The sequence below is a fragment of the Hyperolius riggenbachi genome, chromosome 3, assembly GCF_040937935.1.
Source record: "Hyperolius riggenbachi isolate aHypRig1 chromosome 3, aHypRig1.pri, whole genome shotgun sequence".
NCBI lineage: Eukaryota > Metazoa > Chordata > Amphibia > Anura > Hyperoliidae > Hyperolius > Hyperolius riggenbachi.
The window spans coordinates 57943769-57960583 of NC_090648.1; the positions used below are offsets into that span (position 1 = coordinate 57943769).

General features: G+C 46.6%; 1 pseudogene; it reads left to right on the forward strand.

Annotated features, from left to right (window-relative positions):
- LOC137562122 (zinc finger protein 850-like) overlaps positions 1-16815 on the forward strand; it is a 237056-nt pseudogene that overhangs the window by 92890 nt on the left and 127351 nt on the right.

A 16815-nucleotide genomic window follows, 5' to 3' on the forward strand; every position in this document is an offset into this window, starting at 1 on the left:
AAGGACCTTGATATCTTCATTCTCGTTTCAGAAGTTAAGTTAAAGTCTAGTAGTAGGGATTTGGTTTCATTAATTTTGTAAAAAGAGATTTCTGAGAACTCTTTAAGTGTTTTCCAAACCTGATCTAATGATGTATAAGGTTCAGAGAGGGTGAGTAAGACATCATCTGCAAACAGATTTATCAGGCTTGTTTGGTCTTGGAACTCTATACCTTTAATTTTTGGGTTGTTACGCACAGAGGTGGCTAATGTCTCCATGATCATGACAAAGATCAGGGGCGATAGAGGGCATCCCTGCCTGGTACCATTTGTTATCTTAAAGCTGTGCGAGAGAAATCCTGATACATTAACTTTTGCCATCGGGTTTTGATATAAAGCCATAATGGCTCTGTGGAAGTCCCCCTGTATTCCAAATTTCTTGAGTACTTCGTCCAAAAATCCCCAATGAACCCTGTCGAAGGCCTTCTCTGCATCCAAAGCAAGGAACAGAGAAGGCCTTCGACAGGTACCAAGATGGTGTAGTACGTTGAGAACCCTCCGCGTACCATCAGGGGCTTGGCGACCTTTAGTAAAACCCACTTGATCCATATCAATAAGTTTGGGTAGTATAGGAAACAATCTGCTAGCCAGGATTTTAGCATACAGTTTCAGGTCACCGTTAAGCAGTGAGATTGGCCGATAGTTGGAGGCAAAACTTGGATCTTTTCCAGCTTTGGGGATCACAGAGATAGTTGCTAGTGTAAATTCTTGGGGTATAAAGCCTGTTTGTACAAAGAAGTTAAATAGATTAGTTAATTTGGGGGCTAGGATGTGGGAAAATCTTTTATAATACTCGTTAGAGTATCCATCGGGGCCAGGGGCTTTGTTTATCTTGGCTTTGGTGATAGAATTGCTCACTTCTTGGATTGTGATAGGCTCATTCAGAAGAGCCAATTGATGTTGATTTAGTGTAGGGAGGTTTAATGCAGCAAGGAATTTTTTGATTCCAGAATGAGTGGGTTATGGAGTAGAGGGGTCATCCTTCAGATTATAGAGGGAACCGTAGTAGTCGCTAAAGGCGTCTGCTATGTCTTTTGGGTTAGTTATTTTTTTCTTTGAAAAGGGGTGGGAAAGATTAGTAATTTTTGTTTTTGCTTGTTTTTGTTTTAGAATTTTAGCTAGGAGTGGACTTGCTTTACTGCTTTGGGTGTAGTATCGTCTTTTAAGTCTGGCTAAAAGGAATTCGTGTTCTGAAAGGAGAGAAAGTCTTAAATCCGGTCTCAGGTGAAATAAGGTGGATGAAAGGGCTGGGGTTGGATTTTTTTTATGTGCCAGTTCATTTATTCGGATTTGGTGTAAAATGTTATCTAGTTTGGCAGACTTATTTTTTTTTTCCCTGGCTCCAATTTGTATCAAATGACCTCTAATTACTGCCTTGTGTGCTAACCAGATCGTTTTGTCTTCAACTTGGCCAGTCTCATTTAGTTCAAAATATTCCCTAAGTCGGTTTCGTATATTTTGCACATGTTTTTCTTGTGATAAGAGCTTGTTGTTCAGTCTCCAAGGATTAGGAGGGTTTGGAGAGTTAAAACCTTTCAATGAAATCATTATGGGAGAGTGATCTGACCAGGTTATTGATCCAATCTCAGATTTAGTGACCAGTTGCAAGGTATGTCGATCAGATAAGAAGAGGTCGATCCTTGAGTATGATTTATGGACTGGAGAGTAGAATGTAAAGTCCCTTTCCTCGCTGTGTTGAGCTCTCCAGATGTCGTAGATATCTTCATTGTGAAATAAGGCTTGGATTGGCGATCTGGACTTGTTATTTTTGTTAGAGGAGTCAAGCAGAGGGTTAGGGCAGAGGTTGAAGTCGCCACCTAAGATTAATCGTGCTGCAGGAAAGTTTTTTGCCTTCTTGATTACCTTCTGTATGAATTTTTTTTGTCCTGAATTGGGGGCATATAAGTTTACCAAAGTCAGTTTGGTGTTTTGTATAGAGCAATGGAGGATTATGAAACGACCTTGATCATCTTCTATAATGGAGTGCACAGTTATCGGGAGATTATTGTGAATAGCGATCATGACTCCTCGTTTTTTCTTTGTGAAGTTACTTTGGTAGCAAGTGGAGTATTGTGAATGGGAGCATTGTGGTGCTTTATTGCGAGCAAAGTGAGTTTCCTGGGCAAGCACTATGTCTGCATGCTGTCGCAGTGCTTCTTTCCATAAGCTGCTTCTTTTAATGGGTGAGTTCAGTCCCTTAGTATTGATAGAAAGGATTTTTAAAGCCATATATGCAGGTATAAAGCTGATCCAAATAGCGGTAATATTATATTCACATATGTGGTACTCACATTAGGTAGAAGGATTTCTCCAAGGTGCGGGTGAGGAGGGTTAGGGAGACAAACTGCTTTTAGATAGTCAATATAACTTGTAACGAGTAAGAGGGAAGAAAGAACAAAAATAAGGTGATCAAATCGACCAGAGGTACTGGTATGTGGCTCAGACCATTGGGTGAGGGCTACACCTGGTGCTAACCTCATAGTGCACTAGGTGAGGAGCAAGAAGCCAGTAGAACACGTTCCGAAGCAGCTCATGTAGCTGATTGCCAGTTTTTTTGTATCTTGTTTGGTGGTGCTTTGGGAGCATCTGATGAGTTGGCTGGGGGGAGGCGGAGGCCCCAGGATTTGAGGAATTTCGCCCCTTCTTCCAAGGAGTTGATAACATTGGTTTTCTTATCTTTAAAAATAAGAAGCTTGGTGGGTTATCCCCACTTGTATAGGATTTGTTTCTCTCTGAGGAATTTTGTGAGCAGGGAGAGAGAGCGGCGTTTGGTTAGTGTTGCCTGGGATAAATCCGCATAAATGTGGATGTTTGTGTAGGGTGCGGGTAGTGCACCGTTTTTCCTCAAAACAGACATAATGGACTCTTTGACATGAAAAAACTGGAAACATGCGATTGCATCTCGAGGGACTTTCTCTGGTAAGTGGGCTGGTTTGGGAAGTCTATGGGCTCTTTCCACAGTATATTCAATGTCAGAGAATTGTGGCACTGTCGCTTTAACAAGCTGGATGATGTACTCTTTTAAGTGTGATGCTTCAATACTTTCATCAATCCTCCTGAATTTCAGATTGCATCTCCGATTGCGATCTTCCAGATCAGCAACTTTCATTTTAAGCCAATCTGTTTCTGATTGATTGTGATCAATTGCATCCACTGATTTATTATGCTCTGTAACTAGAGTGGCAATTTGTGATTCAGTCTCTGCCACTCTGTCTCCTAGAATGCTGAGTGATTGTTGCAGAGTGTTAGTTATTCCTAAGAGCTCTTTAGTGAGAGAGGATTTAAAAGATAAGAACATCTCTTTCATGTACGCTTGAGAGACTCCCTGTTCAGAAGCAGGGAACTCTGTGAGGTCTCTCTCCGTCTCAATGTCATCTTGTGCAGGGGGAGGGGAAGCACTTTGGCCTACCTTATCTGCCCGGAGCTGTGGGTCAGACAGTCTTGCCTTTGATTTAACGGGGCTTCTGAAGGAAGGCGATGAAGTGTCCTGCTCAGAATCATCTGAATCCAGTCCCTGGGAGCTGGATCTGTGCACTGACAAATTGCTGTGTAGGAGTGCAGGAGCTCCGTCGGAGCCATCTTTAGCTGCACCATGCTGTCTGTTCTGACGGTGAGTGAACATCTCTGGGATCTTTTGTAGTTTGTGGGCTCCCTTCTTGCACTTATTGGTGGCATCAGTTTCCATCTCATCTTCCCCCATGTCTGGGTGTGCATTTGTGCTGTCTGGCATTGCTGCAGGTTGCTGTTAGAGCTGCTGTCGGGCAGAGCAGAGGAGTCAGACGTCCACCATTAGCAAGTGCTGGACACGCCCCCCCATATTTGACCCTCTTAAGCTGGCATTTTTTAATGTTTTAAGTATAAGTCTACAAAGCAAAGTTGGGGTCAAGTCCAAACCTTCTGTCAGTAGTATAATAAAAGATAAATAAGGTTAACAATGGGGCATGAATGAGGCAGATACCTGAAGCAACCCTGCATGATCTCCATGCATCTTCCCCACACTGTGCTGCTGTTATTGTGTTAATACATAACAGTACAGTGTTTGAAACATGCTTGCAGATCATAAGGGCTTAATGGCTTCAAGTATCTTGCCTCAGTTAGAAAAACAATGATAAGCATCAGCACACTTTACAGGAGCTGCCTGGGAAGATAAGACCAGTCCTGCACTTCAAAGAAACAGTGAATACAACAGTTTCCAGCCTGAGTTCTCAGGGCTGTGTAAACAGCTCTGTTAACTTTACCTGTCTGGCCCATTCACTGTACATTCAGATGCTGGCAGGGAGGGTGAAGTCAGTTCCGGGGACTGTCAATGAATTCCCTAGTGTGGATGCAGCTAAAACTCACAGTCAATGCTGATAGCCTCCATAAACAAATCACTGGCTTCAGCTCCAATCCAGCGTGTCCCGTTTAGTGATGGGCGAACACCTGGATGTTCGGGTTCAGGAAAGTTCGCCGAACATGGCCGAGATGTTCGGCATGTTCAGGCCGAACCCCGAACTTCCCGAACATCCCGCTTTTGGGGGCCCTATGGGGTTGCAGGCATAAGGGGGGAGCATGCCCCGATCGCGGGGGGGGGGGGGTCGGAAATTCCCCCCACCCCCTCCGCTAGCGCTCCCCCCTCTGCCCGCTTCCCCATACAAAAGTTTAAGGAAAGTACCTGTAATAGTGGATGGCCTGGCAGTGGCACTGTGGAGTGAGGAGGAGGAGTCCGGAGAGTGACGCGTTGAGGGAGGCCGGGCAGCGGGCGGTTCAGCGGTAGTACCCTTGTGGTACTTCCGCCCTTTCTCTGACCTCACGCCCGCTGCCCGGCCTCCCTCAACGCGTCACTCTCCGGACTCCTCCTCCTCACTCCACAGTGCCACTGCCAGGCCATCCACTATTACAGGTACTTTCCTTAAACTTTTGTATGGGGAAGCGGGCAGAGGGGGGAGCGCTAGCGGAGGGGGTGGGGGGAATTTCCGACCCCCCCCGCGATCGGGGCATGCTCCCCTCTTATGCCTGCGACCCCATAGGGGGGCCGTATTGCGGCATGTTCGGGCGAACAGGGCCCTGTTCGGCCGAACAGGGGCCCTGTTCGGCCCTGTTCGGCGGCCATTCAATAGTTCGGGGCGAACCCGAACTTAAAAGGCCGAACACCATCAGGTGTTCGGCCGAACCTGAACATCACCCGAACAGGGTGATGTTCTGCAGAACCCGAACAGTGGCGAACACTGTTCGCCCAACACTAGTCCCTTTGCTCTGATCCCCTCCTCCACTTCCTGATACGTCACAATGCAGGGCAACCAAGTCTGTGTGTAGTGAAGGGTAGCTGCACGCACCAGGGACAGCCAGCGAGGACAGTGATCTGTGGCCAGAACTGAGGATTTATGATCGTCTCCTACCCCCACCGCCAGTGGGGGTTAGAGCAGTAAGGAGGAACAAACTTACAACCGGGGATTTTGAGCAGCTCCTACCCCCGCCGGCTGTTGGAGCATCACGTGCTGTCAGAGCGGGGGTCAGTCCATTCTGCAGCTTGCAGGAGGGGAGCTGCATTATGGTGATCAAGCATCTGACTAGAGCGGGGGGGGGGGGGCAAAATCTGGCTGGCAGCACTACAGTGGCACAATGCAGCAGATGCAGAGCAGAGGGAACACTTGATACTTTGCTACAAGTAGATCAGACCTAAATTTCTCGACTTGTAATCATCATGATTTTCCTGTATAAATCGTTGGTTGTTACGATAAACAATGTCAGTTAAATATGTCATATAGGAGACACACCGTGTTATTTGAAAAGTTAAATGAAGTTTATTGGATTTACAGAAAGTGTGCAATAATTGTTTAAACAAAATTAGGCAGGTGCATAAATTTGGGCACCACAAAGAAGAAAAGAAATCAATATGTAGCAGATCCTCCTTTTGCAGAAATTAAAGACTCTAAACACTTCCTGTAGGTTCCAATGAGAGTCTGGATTCCAGATTTGGACCATTCCTCTTTGCAAAACTTCTTTAGTTCATTCAGGTTTGATGGCTTCCGAGCATGGACAGCTCTCTAACTCACACCACAGATTTTCAATTATATTCAGGTCTGGGGACTGAGATGGTTATTCCAGAACATTGTACTTGTTCCTCTGCATGAATGCCTTAGTGGATTTTGAGCAGTGTTTAGTGTTGTCTTGTTGAAAGATCCAGCCTTGGCAGAGCTTCAGCTTTGTCACTGATTCCTGGACATTCTGGTCTCCAGAATCTGCTGATACTGAGTGGAATCTATGCGTTCCTCAAATTTGACAAGATTCCCAGTCCCTGCACTGGCCACACAGCCCCACAGCATTATGGAACCACCACCATATCTTACTGTATGTAGCAGGTGTATTTCTTGGAATGCTGTGTTCTTTTTCCTCCATGTATAACTCCCCTTGTTATGCCCAAATAACTAATCGGTCCACAGTACCTTTTTCAAAAATTAAGCTGGTTTGTCCAAATGTGCTTTAGCATAACTCGAGCGGCTCTGTTTGTGCTGTGGGATTCCTCTGCATCACTCTCACATACAGCATCTCCTTAAGTAAAGTGCGCTGAACGGTTGAATGATGCACAGTGACTCCATCTGCAGCAAGATGATGTTGTATGTCTTTGGAGCTGGTCTGTGTGTTGACTCTGAATGTTCTCACCATTCGTTGCTTCTGCCTATCCGATTTCCTGATTTTTCTTGGTCTGCCACTTCAAACCTTTACTTGAACTGAGCCTGTGGTCTTCCATTTCCTCGGTATGTTCCTAACTGTGGAAACAGACAGCTGAAATCTCTGAGACAGATTTCTGTATCTTTCCCCTAAACCATGATGGTGAACAATCTTTGTGTCACTGACCTGGTAGCAGAGGAGACCGTTGTGCTGAGGGTAGCAACTCTTGCGGCTTGACACCCAGTACTTCTGGAGTGGGAACAGGAGCACTAGGGTGTGCAGGAAGCAGGAGTGCTCGCAGGATCCGATGAGGAGCTGAGCAGACGGGAACCGCGGCACTCCCCTGGCCGGAGTCGGGTGGTGCAAGGACTCAACGACCAGCGTGGACAGTAGCAAGATAAATCCCAGGACAAGCAGGAGTCGGCAACAGAGCGGGTTCTCAGACGGGCGGAGTTCGGCAACAGAGCGGGTAGTCGGAGCAGGCAGAGGTCGGCAACAGAGCGGGTAGTCGGACAGGCAGAGTTCGGCAACAGAGCGGGTAGTCAGGCAGGCAGGGTTCATCAACAGGCGGGCAGTCAGACAAGCCGAGGTCAGGATTCCGGGGTAACACATAGACAGACTATAAGTCACGGCACGGGAGTACACACACTTGCTGCAATACTACAGCAAGGAGGAAATGCACTCTCCAGACTTAAATAGGCCTCCTTGGCGCGCACAGCATGACGCGCCGCGCGCGCCTGCGCACCGCACACCACGCCGCGCGCGCATGCGCAGATGCGCGCACGCACGCGCACGCACGCGCACACGCCCAGACACGCACGCACGCGCGCACGCCCAGACGCGCACGCGCCCGCACGCGCAGCGCCCGCACACGCAAACGCCAGAACAGGAGATACACAGCAGTCATCCTTGTGCACACAACGCCACACAACGCCTACGCCAGCGCCCCCTGACGCCAACGCCTACGCCGTGCAACGCAGCGCACACTGGTGAGCACTGACAGGTCGCCCCGCCGAGACCCACCAGGACGACCGCCAGTATCCGTGCGTACTGGCCGCCTCCTCTGAACAGGTAACTGACCGTGACAATGCCCCCCCTCTAGAGGCAGCCTCCGGATGCCCTTAGTGCCTGGCTTCTCTGGGAAATCCTTATGAAACTGGTTAACCAGATGGGTGGCATGGACGTTGACTGCTGATTCCCAAGAACTCTCTTCAATGCCATATCCCTTCCACTTGATGAGATACTGGATTTGATTGTACCTTCTTCTGGCGTCCAAGATTGCTTCCACCTCATACTCCTCTTCTCCTTCCACTAAGATCGGTGGTGGTGGATTCATTGCTCTACCAGAAAAAGGGTCCATAGTGGTAGGTTTTAGTAATGCCGTATGAAATACAGGATGAATCTTAAGATTATCAGGGAGCTCCAGTTCAAAAGCCACCGGCCCTATCTTCCTTTTGATAGGAAATGGTCCAATGAACTTAGGACCCAGCTTCTTGGAAGGACAGGCCAACTTGAGATTTACAGTAGATAACCAGACTGGATCCCCCACTTTAAAGTCTGGACTGTCTCTTCTGTGACGATCAGCCTTCCTCTTGTAATTTTCCTGAGCTTGAGCCATGGTTTGTTGCAAGGTCAGGTTATTTTCCTGTAACGTCTTGATCAAACTGTCGGAAGCAGGTACTAATGTCTCTGAAAACATGTTTGGCAGAAATGACGGATGGAACCCATAATTTGCGAAAAATGGAGATTGTTGTGTACTTGAATGAATGGAATTGTTATAAGCGAATTCGGCTAATGGCAGGAGTTGGACCCAGTTGTCTTGTGTTGATGATAAGAAACATCTCAAGTACTGTTCTAATGTCTGGTTGGTGCGTTCTGTCTGGCCATTTGACTGTGGGTGATACGCAGATGAGAAGTGTAGCTGAATGTTCAGGGATTTACACAAGGCTTTCCAAAACCGAGATGTGAACTGTGTCCCCCTGTCCGAGATGATGTCGGCTGGAACCCCATGGAGGCGCACAATTTCTTTAATAAAGACTTCAGCTGTCCTTTGCGCTGAAGGAGTACCTTCCATAGGTAAGAAGTGCGCCATCTTGGACAGACGATCAACAACCACAAAGATGGTATTACAGTTCTCTGATCTTGGCAATTCCACAATAAAATCCATAGAAATGGAGTGCCAGGGTCTGGGTGGTACTGGCAGTGGGTTAAGTAGACCCCAAGGTTTAAACTTTGATCCTTTAAATCGACAGCATACGGGACAGGCGGTTACGTATAACCTGCAATCTCTTTTAAGCTTGGGCCACCAGAATGAGCGTTGCACCAGATCCTGAGTCTTCGTGACACCAAAATGACCTGCCAGTACGTGATCATGACAGGATTCGAGGACTATGTGCCGCAATTCTTCTGGCACAAACATCCTGTTACCGAACCACCACAGGCCCTCCCTTTCTTCCAAAGAATCCTTGATGACTTCTGATGGGCCGGTTGATGCCTGACGGAGCTGGTTAATTAGGGCTGGTTGAATAATCAAGAAGTTCTGATCGGATAAGATTGTATCGGGTGTGCTCAGATTCTCATCTTCTGGAAACATACGGGATAAGGCGTCTGGTTTTGTGTTCTTTGAACCTGGTCTGTAGGTGATGTGGAATGTAAATCGTGAGAAGAAAAGAGCCCACCTGGCCTGCCTTGGATTCAACCTCTTGGCGGTCTTTAGGTATTCGAGGTTCCGGTGATCTGTAAAAATAAGTATAGGCTGGGCTGCACCTTCCAGAAGGTATCTCCACTCCTCTAATGCGACCTTGATAGCCAGTAACTCTCTGTCCCCCACATCGTAATTCCTCTCCGCTTCAGACAGTTTTCTTGAATAGAATGCCACTGGATGTAGCAAAGCCCTGATTCCCTGTCTTTGTGATAGCACTGCCCCTACCGCAGAATCGGATGCGTCCACTTCTAACACAAAGGCCAGTGCCGGGTCCGGATGTCTGAGAACAGGAGCAGATGTGAAATGTTGCTTAAGCTTATCAAATGCCGCCTGAGCCTCTTCATTCCATATGAAGTGACTATTCTGCCGTGTGAGTTGAGTGATGGGAAGAATGATTGCGGAAAAGTTTTTAATAAATCTGCGATAGAAGTTGGCAAATCCCACAAACCTCTGAACTGCCTTTCGGTTAGAAGGAGCTGGCCAGTCCAGGATTGCCTGGATCTTCTGTGGATCCATCGTAAATCCTTCGTTTGAAATGATAAGTCCTAGGAACTGTATGACCTTCTTCTCGAACTCACACTTTTCGGCCTTAACGAACAGATTATGTTGTCTAAGGCGGGACAGTACCTGACAGACCTGATGGCGGTGCTCCTCCAATGAGGCTGAAAATACTAGGATATCGTCTAAATAAACTATTATAAATTGATCGATAAAGTCTCTCAACACGTCGTTTATAAAATACTGAAAGGTCGCCGGGGCGTTGCAGAGCCCAAATGGCATAACCAAATATTCGAAATGTCCATATCGTGACCTGAAGGCAGTTTTCCACTCGTCTCCGGCTCTTATTCTAACCAGATTATATGCTCCCCTTAAATCCAATTTGGAAAAAATTCTGGCTTCACGGAGCTTCTGGAAAAGTTCTGGAACCAGAGGTAGTGGGTAACGATTTTTGATAGTCACTTTATTAAGCTCCCGATAGTCTATGCAGGGTCTTAGTGTTTTGTCTTTCTTTTGAACAAAAAAGATTCCTGCTCCTGCTGGAGAGATGGAGGGCCTGATAAATCCTTTTTTAAGGTTCTCTTCAATATAAAGTTTAAGTGTTTCTTGTTCCGGGTCGGATAGGGGAAACATACGCCCAAACGGAATCCTGGATCCTGGAACTAAGTCAATCGGGCAATCATACGGTCGATGAGGGGGTAGACAATCTGCCCTTTTTTTATCAAAGACATCGAGGTATTCATGGTACTGGGATGGAACGATTTCTTGAAGTCTTTCTGACGTACATAACAGCGAGCCAGAAGTGATTGGGTTAGCAGGTAAACAGCAACTTCCACAGTAGACTGAATCGAAAGAGATGACTCCTGAGGACCAATTGATACGTGGGTTGTGTGCCTGAAGCCAGGGTAGTCCTAAGATTACCGGAAACATTGGTGAAGCTAGAAGGTCAAATTTAAGTAATTCATGGTGAGTATCGAGGAGAAAAGTGCTGGTGGGAACTGTTTCCATAGTGACTGGCCCTGAACAGACGGTTGATCCGTCAGCTAAGTGAATGTGAAGTGGTTCTTTGCGGGGCTGCATTGGAAACTGATGATGGGTGGCGAATGAGAGGTCCATGAAACAACTGCAGGCTCCGGAGTCAATGATGGCGGTGGTTCTAATGATTCTTCCTGGGAACTGAAATGAAACAGGAATGGTCAGATGATTGTTAAACTTGGGGAGGCAGCTAGAAGATAGACTTCTAGATGAATAAACCTTACCCATGGGTCGGACCGGGCACATCTTGATCAAGTGACCAGCAGCTCCGCAGTAAAAGCATAGGTTCCCTTGCCTTCTTCTGTTCTTTTCCTCGGCCGATACAGGAGAACGCATAACCCCTAACTGCATTGGTTCCTCCGGATCCATCGTTGTAGTAGGAGCTGCGCCAGAAGAAGAAGGAAAAGCAGGAACCCAGAGTGCACGGGAGGAGTTGCCTGCTGCTTTTTCCATTTGTCGCTCCCGTAGCCGACGATCAATCTGGATTGCCAGATCAATCAAGGCATCAAGAGTAGCTGGTATTCCCACCCGAGCCAGTTCATCTTTTAAGGTTTCAGATAGTCCAAGGCGGTACTGGTGTTTCAATGCGCCCTCATTCCAGTCTGTATCCGCTGACCATCTGCGGAACTCAGAAGTGTACTCCTCTACTGGTCTTCGACCTTGACGTAATTTACTTAATCCTATTTCGGCTGTGGCCTGTCGCTGTGGGTCATCATATAATACTGCCATGTGGGTGAAAAAGGCTTCTGTTGATGCTAAAGCAGGGTGTTCTTGATCCATCAGCCTGTGAGCCCAAGTCTGAGGATCTCCCTGGAGTAATGAAATAATAAAGCCCACCTTTACCTCCTCATGGGGAAAAGTACGTGGCTGCAGAGAGAAATAAAGCTGGCAGGCATGTTTAAAGGCTTGAAATTTCGATCTGTCTCCAGAAAACCGTTCCGGTATGGGAACTCGTGGTTCAGGGGCTAGTGGAGCAGGTACAGGAGCAAGGTTGCCTGCTGCTGGTGCTTGTGCTTGTGGTGCTACGGCAGGGGCAGGCGCCTGCCTGGGTGCAGCTGCTGCGAGGGTGTCCATGCGGCCTTCCAGCCGTTGGTGGCCTGCTTGGAGCTCCTTCAGGGCATCTGTCAGTGCGGCCATCTGATTACAGAGGGTGGTTAGAACCGTTGCTACCTCAGCGGTCTCCATTGTTGGCTGTAGTATTATGTCACTGACCTGGTAGCAGAGGAGACCGTTGTGCTGAGGGTAGCAACTCTTGCGGCTTGACACCCAGTACTTCTGGAGTGGGAACAGGAGCACTAGGGTGTGCAGGAAGCAGGAGTGCTCGCAGGATCCGATGAGGAGCTGAGCAGACGGGAACCGCGGCACTCCCCTGGCCGGAGTCGGGTGGTGCAAGGACTCAACGACCAGCGTGGACAGTAGCAAGATAAATCCCAGGACAAGCAGGAGTCGGCAACAGAGCGGGTTCTCAGACGGGCGGAGTTCGGCAACAGAGCGGGTAGTCGGAGCAGGCAGAGGTCGGCAACAGAGCGGGTAGTCGGACAGGCAGAGTTCGGCAACAGAGCGGGTAGTCAGGCAGGCAGGGTTCATCAACAGGCGGGCAGTCAGACAAGCCGAGGTCAGGATTCCGGGGTAACACATAGACAGACTATAAGTCACGGCACGGGAGTACACACACTTGCTGCAATACTACAGCAAGGAGGAAATGCACTCTCCAGACTTAAATAGGCCTCCTTGGCGCGCACAGCATGACGCGCCGCGCGCGCCTGCGCACCGCACACCACGCCGCGCGCGCATGCGCAGATGCGCGCATGCACGCGCACACGCCCAGACACGCACGCACGCGCACACGCCCAGACACGCACGCACGCGCGCACGCCCAGACGCGCACGCGCCCGCACGCGCAGCGCCCGCACACGCAAACGCCAGAACAGGAGATACACAGCAGTCATCCTTGTGCACACAACGCCACACAACGCCTATGCCAGCGCCCCCTGACGCCAACGCCTACGCCGTGCAACGCAGCGCACACTGGTGAGCACCGACAGGTCGCCCCGCCGAGACCCACCAGGACGACCGCCAGTATCCGTGCGTACTGGCCGCCTCCTCTGAACAGGTAACTGACCGTGACACTTTGTCTTCAGGTCATTTGAGTGTTGTTTTGAGACCCCCATGTTGCTACTTTTCAGAGAACATTAAAAGAGGAGGAAAACGTACAATTGACCCCCTTAAACTCTCTTACTCATAATTGGATTCATCTGTGTATGTAGGTCAGGGGTCACTGAGCTTACCAAGCCAATTTGAGTTCCAGTGCCCAAATGTATGCACCTGCCTAAGTTTATTTAAACAATTATTGTGCACTTTCTGTAAATCCAATAAACTTTATTTCACTTCTCAAATATCACTGTGTGTGTCTCCTATATAATATATATTAACTAGCATTTTTTATCGTAACAACCAACCAATTCAGGAAAATCATGACAATTAACAAGGTTGCCCAAACTTTCGCAACCCACTGTATATATACAGTGCTGCCCATAATTATTCATACCCCTGGCAAATTTTGACTTAAAGTTACTTTTATTCAACCAGCAAGTAATTTTTTGATGGCAAATGACATAGGTGTCTCCCAAAAGATCATAGGGCAACGTACAAGAGGCATTATTGTGGGAAAAATACATCTGTCGGTTTTTATTTACATTTGAGCAAAAAATGTCCAGTCCAGAATGATTCATACCCTTCTCAATAATCATTAGAAAAGCCTTTACTGGCTATTAAAGCAATCAAATGCTTCCTATAATTGCAGACCAGCTTTTTGCATGTCTCCACAGATATTTTTGCCCATTCATCTTTAGCAATGGGCTCCGAATCATTCAGGTTGTAGGGTCTTCTTGCCATCACCCTGATCTTTAGCTCCCTCCACAGATTCTCAATTGGATTCAAGTCAGGCCACTTTAAAAAGTTAATGTTGTTGTCTGCTAACCATTTCTTCACCACTTTTACTGTGTGTTTTGGGTTTCTCTGAAGACTACCTGATTTTGTCATTGAGAATCCTCATGTATTGCTCTTTTTTCATGGTGCCATTTACTGTGATTAGGTTCCCTGGTCCATTGGCTGAAAAACCACACCCCCGAAGCATTAGGTTCCCACCACCATGTTTGACAGTGGGGATGGTGTTCTTTGGGTTGAAGGCTTCTTCTTTTTTATGCCAAATGAAGGAAATATCATTGTGACCAAACAATTCACTTTTTGTTTCATCTGACCATAACACAGAAAACCAGAAGTTTTCTTATTTGTCCAGATGAGCATTTGCAAAGGCCAACCGTGCTTTTGTGCGCCTTATCTGGAGAAGTGGTGTCCTCCTTGGTCTGCATCCATGGAACCCAGCAGTGTGCAGTGTCCATTGGATTGTCTGCCTTGAGACACTGCCACCAGCAGAGCCCAGATTCACCAAGATAGCCTTGGAAGTTACATAGTTATTTTGGTTGAAAAAAGACATACGTCCATCGAGTTCAACCAGTATAAAGTACAACACCAGCCTGCTCCCTCACATATCCCTGTTGATCCAGAGGAAGGCGAAAAAACCCCTACAAGGCTTGGTCCAACTAGCCCCAAAAGGGAAAAATTCCTTCCCGACTCCAGATGGCAATCAGATAAAATCCCTGGATCAACATCATTAGGCATTACCTAGTAATTGTAGCCATGGATGTCTTTCAACGCAAGGAAAGCATCTAAGCCCCCTTTAAATGCAGAGCTTGCCATAACGACTTCCTGTGGCAATGCATTCCACATCTTAATCACTCTTACTGTAAAGAACCCTTTCCTAAATAAATGGCTAAAATGTTTTTCCTCCATGCGCAGATCATGTCCTCTAGTCCTTTGAGAAGGCCTAGGGACAAAAAGCTCATCCGCCAAGCTGTTATATTGCCCTATGATGTATTTATACATGTTAATTAGATCCCCTCTAAGGCGTCTTTTCTCTAGACTAAATAAACCCAGTTTATCTTACCTTTCTTGGTAAGTGAGACCTTGCATCCCACGTATCAATTTTGTTGCTCGTCTCTGCACCTGCTCTAAAACTGCAATATCTTTTTTGTAATGTGGTGCTTAGAACTGAATTCCATATTCCAGATGTGGCCTTACTAGAGAGTTAAACAGGGGCAATATTATGCTAGCATATTGAGTTTTTATTTCCCTTTTAATGCATCCCAAAATTTTGTTAGCTTTAGCTGCAGCGGCTTGGCATTGAGTATGATTATTTAACTTGTTGTCGATGAGTACTCCTAAGTCCTTCTCCAAGTTTGATGTCCCCAACTGTATCCCATTTAAGTGATACTTGGATTCTTTTTCACCTCTCTCACTATCCTCCTAGCAAGCACAGGTGTCACTTTTGGCTTCCAAACCAAGTCCTCTGAAATGTTTCACAGTGCGGAACATCTTGTATTTTTAATAATACTTTGCACTGTAGCCACTGAAACTTGAAAACCTTTAGAAATGGCCTTGTAGCCCTTTCCTGACTTGTGAGCAGCCACAATGCGCAGTCACAGGTCCTCACTGAGCTTCTCTGTCTTAACCATGATTGTCCACAAACCAACTGCAGAGTGCTGCTGTTTTTCACCTGTTGATTAAAACAGCTGTTCCAAATTAATCAGGGTAATTAGGATGCTGTAGAACAGCTTGGACTATTTGGAATGGTATAAAACTTTGGATTTACCCACAGGCTGCGGCAGTTTGTGAAGGGTATGAATAATTTTGGACTGGAAACTTTTTGCTCAAATGTAAATAAAAGCTGAGAAATGTTTTTTTTCCACAATAACACCTGTTGTGCATGGTCTTATTATCTTTTGGGAGACACCTATTGTAATTTCCCATCAAAAAATGACTTGCTGGTTGAAAAAAAAAGTAACTTAAAGTCAAAATTTGCCAGGGGTATAAATAATTATGGGCAGCACTGTACATATATTTGCTTACTATACTGTCAGAACCTTTTGGAATATAGTAAAAATAACATATATTTTTTTAATTGCAGGTGCAATTAAAAAGCTGAATTCCTGCTCAACTCTGAGAATTTCTTTCAATAAACTGGATCTCCAGCAGCCCATGATGAGTCACAGAGGAGACAAGCAGCATCACTGCTCAGAGTGTGAGAAAAGCTTCACTCGTCCATCACAGCTTATTATACACCAGAGGAGTCACACCGGGGAGAGGCCATTTTCTTGTCCTGAATGTGAGAAATGTTTTACTGTGAAATCAAGCTTGAAAAACCATCAGAGGATTCATACTGGAGAGAAACCTTTTTCTTGCTCTGAATGTCCGAAATGCTTTACTGAGAAATCAAGCCTCATAGCTCACCAGAGGATTCATACAGGAGAGAAATTTTTTTTGTGTTTAGAATGTGACAAATCTTTTACTCAAATATCAGACCTTAAACGGCACCAGAAGATTCATACAGGAGAGAAGCCATTTTCCTGCTCTGAATGCCAGAAATGTTTTACCAGAAAATTAAGCCTCATAGCTCACCAGAGGAATCACACTGGAGAGAAGCCGTTTTCTTGCTCTGAATGTGAGAAGTCCTTCAGAACTCAAAAAAAGTTCAACATTCATCTTCGGATTCACACAGGAGAGAAGCCATATAAATGCACCGAATGCGACAAATGCTTCACACAGGAGGGACATCTTACTCAGCATCAGAGAACTCACACAGGAGAAAAACCATTTAAATGTTCAGAATGTGATAAATGCTTCGCACAAAGGTCTAATCTTAGTTGGCATCAGAGAACTCACACAGGAGAAAAGCCATTTAGTTGCTCACAATGTGACAAGAGCTTCTCACACCAGTCATCTCTGAGAAGTCATCAGAAGATACATGAGCGAGTGGATGTGAGCCTGTAA